The sequence below is a fragment of the Lissotriton helveticus genome, chromosome 7 (genome assembly GCF_964261635.1).
Source record: "Lissotriton helveticus chromosome 7, aLisHel1.1, whole genome shotgun sequence".
Taxonomy (NCBI): domain Eukaryota; kingdom Metazoa; phylum Chordata; class Amphibia; order Caudata; family Salamandridae; genus Lissotriton; species Lissotriton helveticus.
The window spans coordinates 1,321,599,327-1,321,612,236 of NC_136068.1; the positions used below are offsets into that span (position 1 = coordinate 1,321,599,327).

A 12,910-nucleotide genomic window follows, 5' to 3' on the forward strand; every position below is an offset into this window, starting at 1 on the left:
CCACCTATTGCAGGAGGATGTGTTAAATCCAGAGGAGACTTGACTGGTGTTTCCTTTACCATACTGCTTTTTTGGGGGTCGGCCTACGTCACCACTTCGTCAGAAGTGGGGCGGAGCTCCGAGCCGTTTTGTTAAGGGGCTCAGAATAGTGTAGCAAATATTCCTCAGTGCGCGAGATTTTTCAGTAGTATTTTTTGCCATCTGCATGGTAATTGGTCCTCGCGGTGCTGTGTTAGTAGTAGCCTTCACACAATAGGCCATATGGATTTCAGTATCAGCACTTCCTGCATATTCTGTGCGGTTATGCGCAGGTGAGTGTAATACATTTTCAATTACCAGCTGTCAGGGTGCCACGGTATTAGAATCCAGATGGCGGGCGCGTTCACCAGTCTGCAGTGAGTTTGGTGGGCGCGCTCACACACGCGCATTTTGCCCTCGTTTTTGTTTGGAATAGGATGAGGTTACCTAAAGACCAACAGTTTAGCGCTTGATGTGGTTGTTCGAGGCGCTTTGTTACTTCCTGCATTGGATCATATTGATTTTCTTTTACTATGATGTTTCGAACATTTTCCTTAAGTTTAATTACGCAGCACACACGCCAAGGGGTTAAATTACAAATCAGTTTCGTGAAATAATGGGTTATGTATTTACTCTGCTATTTTTTCTGTTTTTCGGGCGGACATTGCCGTTGTATTTACTCTATCTCCCCCCCGTTGTAACACATTCTTGTCCGCCTTTGTCTCCGAGAGCTTTTCTGATAACCAACCACTGCTCAATCCAAGAACGCCCACATTACTCCAGTGTTTACCAACACAGCGCCTTGCCCAGCTCATAGAAGCAGCTTTCCCAAATGTTCGGCGCTGCGGACCCTCAATCTGGGAACGTTTTACAAATAAATGAACGCATGTACTCACCAAAGACCACAGAATCTCCGTTTACCTGGGCAGCAGGAGGGCCGCCACCCTTGATGCCCGGCCGTGCATGGCGGGAGGGAGAGCAGTCCTGAGGCGGCGAGGAGGGGGCGCTGTCTAACCTTGGGCTTCATGACAAGTAGGTTAATTTTAGGTGCAGGGATACACAGGCACTGCTCACACACACAGACACTGTTGGCACACACGGACAGTGCTCACACACACACAGGCACTGTTTACGCACACAGAAACTGCTCACAAACACAGGCACTTCTCACACACACAGGCACTTCTCACACACACAGGCACTTCTCACACACACAGGCACTTCTCACACACACAGGCACTTCTCACACACACAGGCACTTCTCACACACACAGGCACTTCTCACACACACAGGCACTTCTCACACACACAAGCACTTCTCACACACAGGCACTTCTCACACACAGGCACTGTTCACACACAGACACTGCTCGCACACATAGGCACTGTTCACACACACACAGGCAGTACATACACACACAGGCTGCTCACACACACCGGAACTGCGTGCACACATAGGCACTGTTCACACACACAGGCACTGTTCACACACACACAGGCACTACATACACACACCGGCACTGCGCACACACACAGGCGCACTGATCACACACAGGCGCACTGATCACACACAGGCACTGATCACACACAGGCACTGTTCACACACAGGCACTGTTCACACACAGGCACTGTTCACACACAGGCACTGTTCACACACAGGCACTGTTCACACACAGGCACTGTTCACACACAGGCACTGCTCACAAACACATACACTGCTCACACACACAGGCACTGCTCACACACAAGCACTTTTCACACACACAGGCACTTTTCACACACACAGGCACTTTTCACACACACAGGCACTTCTCACACACACAGGCACTTCTCACACACACAGGCACTTCTCACACACACAGGCACTTCTCACACACACAGGCACTTCTCACACACACAGACACTGTTCACACACACAGGCACTGTTCACACACACAGGCACTGTTCACACACACAGGCACTACATACACACACAGGCTGCTCACACACACCGGCACTGCGCGCACACATAGGCACTGGTCACAGTGACTGCAGTGTGTGAGTGTGCAGGGTGACCAGTGTGTAGTGAGTGCGAGAGTTACTGTGAGTGCAGAGTGAGTGCGAGAGTGACAGTGAGTGCAGAGTGAGTGCAAAAGTGACAGTGAGTTCAGAGTGAGTGCAAAAGTGACAGTGAGTGCACAGTGAGTGCGAGAGTGACAGTGAGTGCAGAGTGAGTGTGAGTGAGAGTGACTGTAGAGTGAGTGCAGAGTGATAGTGAGAGCAGAATGAGTGCAGAGTGACAGTGAGTGCAAAGTGAGTGCAGAGTGACAGTGAGTGCAGAGTGCGAGAGTGACAGAGAGTGCAGAGTGCGTCTAGAGTGACAGTGCGTCTAGAGTGACAGTGCGTCTAGAGTGACAGTGAGTGCAGAGTGACAGTGAGTGCAGAGTGACAGTGAGTGCAGAGTGACAGTGAGTGCAGAGTGACAGTGAGTGCAGAGTGACAGTCAGTGAGAATGAGTGCAGAGTTACAGTGAGTGCAGAGTGAGTGTGAGAGCAACAGTGAGTGCAGAGTGAGTGCGAGAGTGACAGTGAGTGCAAAGTGAGTGCAGAATGACAGTGAGTGCAGAATGACAGTGAGTGCAGAGTGACAGTGAGTGCAGAGTGCGTGTAGAGTGACAGTGAGTGCAGAGTGAATGCAGAGTGACAGTGAGTACAGAGTGACAGTGAGTGCAGAGTGAGTGCACATTGACAGTGAGTGCAGAGTGAGTGCACATTGACAGTGAGTGCAGAGTGAGAGTGCGAGTGCAGAGTGAGTGTAGAGTGACAGTGAGTGCAGAGTGACAGTCAGTGAGAATGAGTGCAGAGTTACAGTGAGTGCAGAGTGAGTGTGTGCAGAGTGAGTGTGTGCAGAGTGTGAGAGTAACAGTGAGTGCAGAATGACAGTGAGTGCAGAGTAACAGTGAGTGCAAGTGACAGAGAGCACAGAGTTCGTGTAGAGTGAGTGCAGAGTGACAGTGAGTGCAAAGTGAGTGCAGAATGACAGTGAGTGCAGAGTGACAGTGAGTGCAGAGTGAGAGCAGAGTGAGTGTAGAGTGACAGTGAGTGCAGGGTGAGTGTAGAGTGACAGTGAATGCAGAGTGAGTGCAGAGTGACAGTGAGTGCAGAGTGACAGTCAGTGAGAATGAGTGCAGTTACAGTGTGTGCAGAGTGAGTGTGTGCAGAATGAGTGTGTACAGAGTGAGTGTGAGAGCAGAGTGAGTGCGAGAGTGACAGTGAGTGCATAGTGAGTGCAGAGTGACAGTGAGTGCAGAGTGACAGTGAGTGCAGAGTGACAGTGAGTGCATAGTGAGTGCAGAATGACAGTGAGTGTAGAGTGACAGTGAGTGTAGAGTGACAGTGAGTGCAGAGTGACAGTGAGTGCAGAGTGAGTGCAGAGTGACAGTGAGTGCAGAGTGAGTGCAGAGACAGTGAGTGCAGAGACAGTGAGTGCAGAGACAGTGAGTGCAGAGTGACAGTGAGTGTAGAGTGACAGTGAGTGTAGAGTGAGTGCGAGAGTGACAGTGAGTGCAAAGTGAGTGTAGAGTGACAGTGAGTGCAGAGTGACAGTGAGTGCAGAGTGAGTGCACATTGACAGTGAGTGCAGAGTGAGTGCACATTGACAGTGAGTGCAGAGTGAGAGTGAGAGTGAGTGAGAGTGAGTGCGAGTGCAGAGTGAGTGCAGAGTGAGTGTAGAGTGACAGTGAGTGCAGAGTGAGTGTAGAGTGACAGTGAGTGCAGAGTGAGTGTAGAGTGACAGTGAGTGCAGAGTGACTGCAGAGACAGTGTGTAAGGGTGCAGGGTGCACATTGTGTGAGTGTGCAGAATGAGTGTGCAGGATAAACAGTGTGTGACTATGCAGGGTGACATTGGGAGTGTGCGGGTGAGCAGTGTGTGAATGTGTAGGGGCAGTGTGTGAGTGTGCAGAAAACACCACACACACATACACCACACACACATACCACACACACATACCATACACACACCACACACACATACACCACACACACAAAGCACACACACCTCACTCTTTCAACACCACACACTCGTCACCACTCACCACAACACACTCACCACCACACACTCACCCCCCCAGGCTAACCCCCACAGACTCACCACCACACACTCACCACTACACACAAAACAACACACACAACAACACCCCCCCAGCCGTCAATGAATGCTTTCACCAGGCACAAACCCCAACAACCATCAATGTACGCTTTCACCAAAAACAAACACGACCATGCATCAGTGCCGCTAAACACCCACTCACACAACAAACAATGTCAGTGCAACTTTCACCAAACACACACATACACCAACAGCTGACAGTGCACCAGCCACTCTTTCAATTGGCACAATCATCAACAGCTGTCAGTGCACCCTTTCACCAACCACACGCATTACCATCCAGCTCTGTACGCTTGACAGCCACACTCAGTAACAGCTCTTAATGCACGCTACCACCAGTCATACACACCTCAAGCCACCACTACACTCTTCTACCAAACACACACACCAACAGCCATCACTGCACAATTCCTACAGGCACACACATCCAACACCCATCAATGCACACACCAATTGATAACGCATCCACCAATTAATATTGTACCTATCGCACTATGCTGCACTTTACCTTTTAAAGATAATGCGTTAAATTGCAGCATGCCACCATTGATAACATTCCAATCCAACACACATATCTCCAACACACACCACATGCTTCCACTCCAAAATACATGCCAAAAACACATTGCCATTTACAATGCCATTATCTCAAACTCAAACAAACCCGAGCCCTAATGCATTCCTAATGCTTGTCTTTTTAATGTAAACACCATTGGTGGATTCTACAGTAGATTCAGCACTTCTATAGGTGTCCGCCAACTTTTAAATCAAGCTATAGACTAACTGAACTGTCCAAGAACTAAGGAGTGTTTGAGGCACTAATCCACATGTTTCTTATATTCTCACTGACCAGGAAACTTCCAACATCCTGTTCTCCATACATGATTTATTTCATCATTCGCAGTTCACTCCTTCTGTCCCTTTGCCAGCTCCTTTCTCTCCACTTTTGTTTCCCATCCTTTACACTCTCTTCATACCAGTCTATCACTTCAACCCTTCTTTCCTCTCTCTTCCTCGGTTTGTCCCTCCGTCCCTCTCCCTGTCTCTTGTTTCCTTTTGTCTCTCTCTCTCTCTCTCTCACCGTCATCCTCTCCCTTCCCTTTTCCTCTCTCCTCTCCCCTTTCACCCCAGAATGGAGGATGAATGAGTTGTTTTTACAGTGACACTGCTGAAAAAGGGGATTTCTTATCCGTTTCTATTCTGTTTTTTCTTTTATTGCAAAGTTATTTAAAACTTTTGTGGTTCTTAGTGGTTTTTTCTCTCATTTCATTGCACAGTATTTGAATAAAACACTTAACCTCAATCCGAGAAAACTAACAGCAGGCATCTGCTGCTTGTCTGTCTGATTGTTGTGACCTGCTGTGGGGGGGCTTGCCCAGACTTCCTCTCATCTGGAGCTGCAGCTCTGTTGGAAAAATCAGCCCAGGTATATGCAGTTGCTTGGTCCACAGATGAAAAAAATCAACCAAAAAGCTGGCCTCTAACACAGGCAACTCTGGTACCATCCGATTGCCCGCCCTGCCAATCAGACCCTGGAGAGGGCTTGTGCTTCAGCTATAAAACTGGATGAAAGCCATGATATTCTAACTTTTGCATGGGTTTCTGAACACAGAAACTTATGCGGAAGCTCTACCCCTGAAGTCCCACACTGGGGCATATGGGCTCCATACATAGCTATTTGGAGGGTGAAACTCAGACAAATGCTGACAAACCAAGTGATAATGAATGACATTTTGGAAGATGGTGAATGAGCAGGGGATTGTTGAATATATGTCTTAGTACTGGGAAATTGTGTTGGCTGCTCTATTCTCCTTCTGGAGGGTGGAGGTTGTGGGACCAGGACAAAATATATTGTTATGTATGATGCAGTCAAAATATTTGATGAATCTCCCTGTTTGTAAGAAATGGAAATGTGACAAAGACCCGCTGAAGGGAGAAATGTGCATCTTCTATAAACATACCAAATGAACTGTGAAATATAGGATATTAATGTTATGCAACAGCAAAGACCTCTGTATTATTGTTGTTTCTTTTGACTTAAAACATAATATAAATGTTATTAACTTGTAGAAGTGAGATTTCTACCAGTCTCACTGGTGCAGGAACACCCTTAGTCTACGGGTTCAAAAAATGAGGACCGACACTGGAGTGGAACAAAACACAAGTTTATTACATCTCCTGAGCTGACTCCGTCATACAAACACTGCAAATGTCTGAGAGGGAACTGACTAGCATGGTTTCAAACCTAGTATTTATACAAATGTTGTACATTAAGACAAGCACTGAAACCCCTTTGTCATTGTTACATAATCCTTACACAACCTCTTACTATAATGCTTACATATTGAACTGTTGAATCCTGATAAACCCCCTCCCACGTCACTTTCATAGATAGACAGGGGTGGGTACAGACATTGGTGGGCTTGTACATAGGAACATCTGCATGCTCTGGGCCTTTCGGCAGGGCAGGGCAGGGCCTCTACTCTGGCACGTAAGTATTATCAGCACAACCAGGTTTCAGTGAATATGTAACTTCTGACTTTGCAGAAAGTCCCAGCAGAAACACAAAACGGGGGCTGGTAGACAAAATGGCTGAAAGCGGAGCTTAAGATAACAGAATACATTTTTTACCGTTTAACAAACTTTACCAGTAACTGTGTTTGTAGGAGAGTGGGGTCTGCAATCCTATGGTCACCCCAGATTTTTGCTTTTTGCTTCACTGGTTTACGACTTTCCCTGGCTGTGGGCCTGCCAATCAGACCCACAGCCTAGCTGTTCTCTCTCTAAATTGACAAGCATGTACTTTAGGTGCATTTACCAATTGGTACTGGGCCACCTTATCAGTCCTTGTACACAGGGCATAGGTGTACCCAGGGCCTCCCAGGGGCTGAAGCATGTATTATGCCACCCCTGGCTGGCCATCTAAATCTGACACAACTGGCTGCATGACAGCTGGGGCAAGGTGGTGTAAACACCCTTTGCTGTAGATATAGTATACCTATATCTAACCCTAAAATGGACACATATATTCCTATCAGTCACTCCTATGGAAGGCCTTATCAATCCTGAAGGCAGAGTGCTTGGAATTATGTGAGATGGTGCTCTGGCATGAGCTGAGCCCGTTTGCAGCTTGCGGAACCAAGTCCTAATAGCTGTTCCATGATAACGCTATACCGTATACTCTTAAGTGCATTATCAACCTCGCGGTTAAATGCTAACTCTGGTATAGCATTATCAAAACATGTCGAGTAAGGTGTCATATGATTTGGAACACTACCCCCTCGCCAATTCTGGCGACGGGGGTAGCATTCCACCCTTCTAGAGGGACACAACATGTATGTAACTGTGAACCCCGGTTAAAGTTAACTCGAGCCTCAGCATCACAAAATGGATGCTGCCACCACAGACACAAGTCTGACCTCCTGCTGCTGGGAGTCCTTCCAGCGAGGATGGCTTGGACAAAGGGTTTCCTGCCTTGGGAGGTGCTAGCACCACCCCAGACAGGATTTTGTGTATTGAGGTAGGGAGGCCTGAAAGGAATGAGACATGCCTGGGGCACACAAGGTGCCCTGTGCATACACCGGTTCAAACCAGTTGCTGGGGCATCCCTGCCCCAGCTCTGGCGGGAAACCGGACCAAGGATAGGGGGTGTAACCACCCCCCTTCCTGGTCCCACCCAGGGGAGGGACCTAGTCAGTAGTGCAGCCCCCTTTAGGAGAATAAAGGTAGGAGCTGGTCCCATTCCAAATTAGATTATCCTGAACTATTCAACAAGAAGAAACTCTGGCCTTCGACGTTCTGCTCCACAGAAGACTGAAGAATCTCCCTTGTGGGCAAGGAGTGTCCACCCTGCAACTGCAGGCACCATCAAGCGTCCAGCGGCTTCACTTTGTCGTCTTCCCTCGAGGATCCAGACTTCAGAGCCCGACGAGACCCGGATTCCCAGACCTCTCCGACCTCTACCTACATCTGCTAACAGGATGGGAAGGCTTTTGATCAGTAAGAACCGGGTGCACAGCCCGTATATGCGCACATCAGTCTGGAATTGCTGACTATTCAGGTGCAAGACGGCGAGTGGAAAAACCTTTGAACCACTCAATTGAGTAGAAAGAAAAACTACCACTACACGAACAGAATTGGTTGCCGTTGCACTCAAGACAGTGTATACAATGTTAAGTAACAAAATTCAACCAAGCACATGACAAAATGACAGAATTATCAAAACAAAAGAACTCTCAATGAGTAGATCTTGGAGTCTTTAATGTTGTAAACAGCCAGCCGACACGTGTTTCATCGCATTCGCGATTCCTCAGGGCTAAATGGCTGTAATCCAGTCAGAAGGTCGCTCAGCTGGTGATATTTCCAACCCAGCCGGGCCCTTGACCACAGATACTCCGATCGAGTATCCGATATGAGAACAATTATTATTCAATGTATATTAGTAAGTATCCGCTTGACGATCAAAATTGTATGGTTTTCTTTATAGGTTGCCCACGGCGAGTAGGGTAATGCTCTATTGGTATAAGGTATACTTTATTGCCGTGGTAGCTATCGATGTGTCTTGCGCTTCAAGCTCAATCAAGCGGAGAAGCGGCGTGTGATGCGTCCAGATCCGACGGCCGTGTTCCTGTTTGGACCTAACAGTCCTACAGTCATACAATTTTGATCGTCAAGCGGATACTTACTGATATACATTGAATAATAATTGTTCTCATATCGGATACTCGATCGGAGTATCTGTGGTCAAGGGCCCGGCTGGGTTGGAAATATCACCAGCTGAGCGACCTTCTGACTGGATTACAGCCATTTAGCCCTGAGGAATCGCGAATGCGATGAAACACGTGTCGGCTGGCTGTTTACAACATTAAAGACTCCAAGATCTACTCATTGAGAGTTCTTTTGTTTTGATAATTCTGTCATTTTGTCATGTGCTTGGTTGAATTTTGTTACTTAACATTGTATACACTGTCTTGAGTGCAACGGCAACCAATTCTCTACCTACATCTGCAGCAAAGCTGAGACCCGTGGGTGCGACGAGACACGTGGGACCGGCCATCTTGAACGAACCTGCACTTCGCTTCCAGCACGACTCCCGAGGTAAACTCGACCAAGTGCTTTGGGGACTGAGAAGCCCCACCCCGAGCAGCTCCTGCACCGAAGATCAGCCCTCCAGCATCCACGAGATCTGCGTGGGGCCCTTCTGCTTTGTTGCTGCTCGACGCGTTGTCTGGTCACTTGCCGGCTGGCTAGTGGCCTCCTAGACGACGAACCTTTGAATCTTTGCTGCTGGTCTGGTTGCTCCAGACTGGCCCTTGCTCCCTTCCAAAAGAGGGGCACCCCGGACTCTCCTAGTCCGCACCAGACGCTTTCTTCACTCACCGCGTGGGTTGCCTTTGCCAAGGCCTGTTGAGTCCTATCCCGGATCCGACACCGCCGACAGCGAGAGCCTGCGTGGGACAGCTCGTGCCTCCATCCTGGTCGTCGAAGACACCTCCTGGTCCACGTGGCTGCAGAGTCAAGCGTCCACTCTTCACCTGATCACGACAACTACATCTGGTTCCTTCCTGGTTCCACTCCAGTCACTGGCTAGTGACTGTGAACATTGTCCCCTCTGCTTTCAGGTCTCCTTCTTCAACAATCCACCCTTGGATTGCACCGGACATCTTCCTCCTGGTCGCCTACAGCATCTTTTCTTTCAGGCTCCATTGACTTCAACGCGAGAACCCGACGCACTTTGACACCTATGCACCCGCGGCCCGTGGGTGAGGTAACACGAGCATTTCGGTGCTCAAGGGTAGTTTAACTGTCCTAGTGTCCAGTTCCACAGTCGTTTTAGTCCTACCTAGTCAGGATTGTCCGTACTCACCTTTTCTTTGAACTGTACTGTCCATAGACGTTGTTACGCATCTCGCGTGTGAGTTCACACTCTGCACACGCGTTCCGTGGGCCTCCTATTACTTACCTGAAGTTAGTATAGCGTGGTCCCATCGATCCTACAGCCTCTGGACAGCTCCATTCCTTTTATCGACTCTCACATTCCACTTACTTAGTATATGGTTTGTCGTGCCCCTAGGGCACCATTGTAATTTTGTGCGACTTGTAGTATTTTTCGTAAGAGATTGTCATGTGCTTAGCCCTCTGACCTCATAAAGAGTTCAGAGGTGTTGTTATTAATAAATACACTGTTTATTTTCATAACAACCTGTGTTGTGTCCTTCCACTTGGTATTCAAGGGGTTATATTGTGGTAAAACAGCTGGCTTCACATGCCAAAAGAGTTTAGCCTAAGACTGCTTTGTCCATGCTACCATTAGGATAGCTGGTCTATAAGGTTGACTTACAACCAATCACCATAAGGGTTGTTTGGACTGATACAAGGTGATCACTAGAACTAGTGAGCATCATATATCAGGCCAACTTCTCACAGTGTTGAAATATAAAACTAAGGAAGTCTCGTACTACCATATCCAATGTGGGCTTTCACGTCCTTACATATGAGAACTTGCAGCCACTTCTCATGATATGGAAATGGGAGAGAATGTAGAATCTGGATTTCATTAAAGACACAGTGGCTAGCATTATGCATATTACTTTTATGCCAGTTCCTTGCAGTACTTCAAGGTATTACATCACTAACAACAACATTCTAGTACTGTAGAATGTCCAAAAACCTTTATAAACCCTGTCACAGTAGCCATCTTCCTCTTTTAAGCTGCTCAGGATGCAATCTTCAACTTTTTTGCATGCTGAACAACTTCCTCATGCCCTCCTTTACTGGACATCTGAAACAAACACAATATCATAAATAAACCATTCCTCAATGAGTTTTCGTTAAGATATCAAGACATACTTCAATAAATTCACTCCCCCTCCAAATTCCGACCTGGGAGGGTGGGAGGGATAATGCTAGCCTCCGTGTCTTTAATGAAATCCAGATTCTCTCTTCACAAACTTTTTTTTTATATATTTCTTTTTATTTTCATATATAAAACAAAATAAAACAAAGACGCATCTGGGACATCACATTCAGTTACAATGATCAGCAAACATTTTGGATATCAGGATATCGATAAACAATGTGTGGGGCCAACGAGACACCGACGCGCAAATCATTCAATATGGGCGACTGCATACAATTAGGTTGCGTTAGATGCGCTACGGTGCTCAGTCCCCGCCACCCACCAGGACAGGATAAAGAAAGGCGTATCGCTCCTAGATACGAAAAAGTACAGTCAGGATAATCGACAAAAATATACTCGCCACAGCCTACACTAACACCCATCCCCCCACCCTGCACTCCTGCATATGGCTTTCGCCGAACCCCAACTAACATTGTGCCTGTCGCCCCATCTAACTAACTACTAAAATAGAAAATGGAGGAGGGCACATTCGTACATGCCCCCGGCCCTCCCTCCCCCCGCCAGAACTAAGAATCCCCAGGAGTAAAACCACAAATCTATTAAAAAGCAAATATATTACTCAACAGGGGAAACTGTAAAACAGCGCCCGACCTCCCACAAGAATCACGGTAGCCAATCCCACATCCATCAATACCACAATGTCAAATCCAGTCAATACGTCTTATCCTTGTCCCTTCCGATCGGACACGTGCACCCCTTCCGGACGAATCGCCGCCTCCACAGGATAGTCAAAGTACGAGAAAAGTGTAGCAAAGTTCAAACTGAGGCGAAGACAAGATGTAAAATCACTGAGAACTCCAGCAGTTCCGAAGACTCTCCCAACCACCATGAACTCCCAACGTTGTTTCCTCTGCCATCTCAGTGGAACTGGCGGATAAGGGAGAGACGCGGTTTCAAGCCCAAAACAGTTTTCAGCAGAAGTCTCCAGGAAGGGGGCATCGATTAGACCTCCCATAGTCAGCAATGATAGTAAGCTTGACCTTCCTTTGATCTCTCTTCACAAACTTGAAGAATCTACATTTCATGACATGACCGGAGGCTAGCAGTATGCATGTTTAAAGCTGTGATAAAAGCACAGACGATACATGACTCATAAGCCTCAAATAAAATTGAGCAAATACATCTGCATTTGACCGATCTGCTGCATGTATAATTTCTTCCAAACAACCACCTGACAAGAAAACCTTACAAGCCATTGCTCCTCTCATAGAATGAGCACCATACTCCTGGAAACCCACACCCGCTTCGAACATACAAAACCTCACCCATCTAGCAGTAGTAGCTGTAGTCACTGGCCTAAAAGGTTTCACATATGAAATCAACAACTGACTGTCACCATGCATTCTGAACTCACACAACTTATTCTCATATTCTCTCACGCATCTTACCACTCACAACTTTGGATGTTTCTCAAATTTTGGATAAAGAATTGTAGAAGATACGCATTTAATTCTCTTTCTCATTGTAAAAATAACCCCATCTGGATTATAACATGTTACTAACATCTAACGCCTTAACATCAGAAACACTACTGTATGAGAACAGACACAGTAGACTCACTAACTTACCAGATAACTGCTTCAGACTCAAGTTCTTATTTGCAGGCCAGCCTTCAAACAAACGAAAAAGCTTGTTAACATCCCACAAGCTATTGTATCTTGGCCTTGGGGGTCTCCTCAACTTAACACCTTTCATAACCCTACAAACTATTGACTCTCTACCTATTGAGCAACTCCCTATCAAACCATGCCCTGCAGCAATTGCAGATCTATAACAATTAATAGTTCTGTAAATCAAACCCTTCTCAAACAAAGAAGATAAAACA

General features: G+C 47.1%; 1 protein-coding gene across 1 annotated transcript in view; it reads left to right on the forward strand.

The window, feature by feature from the left end:
• The window catches only part of SEC14L1 (SEC14 like lipid binding 1), a 527,341-nt gene that overhangs the window by 351,015 nt on the left and 163,416 nt on the right, over positions 1–12,910 (forward strand). The gene's annotated exons all lie outside the window — the stretch shown is intronic.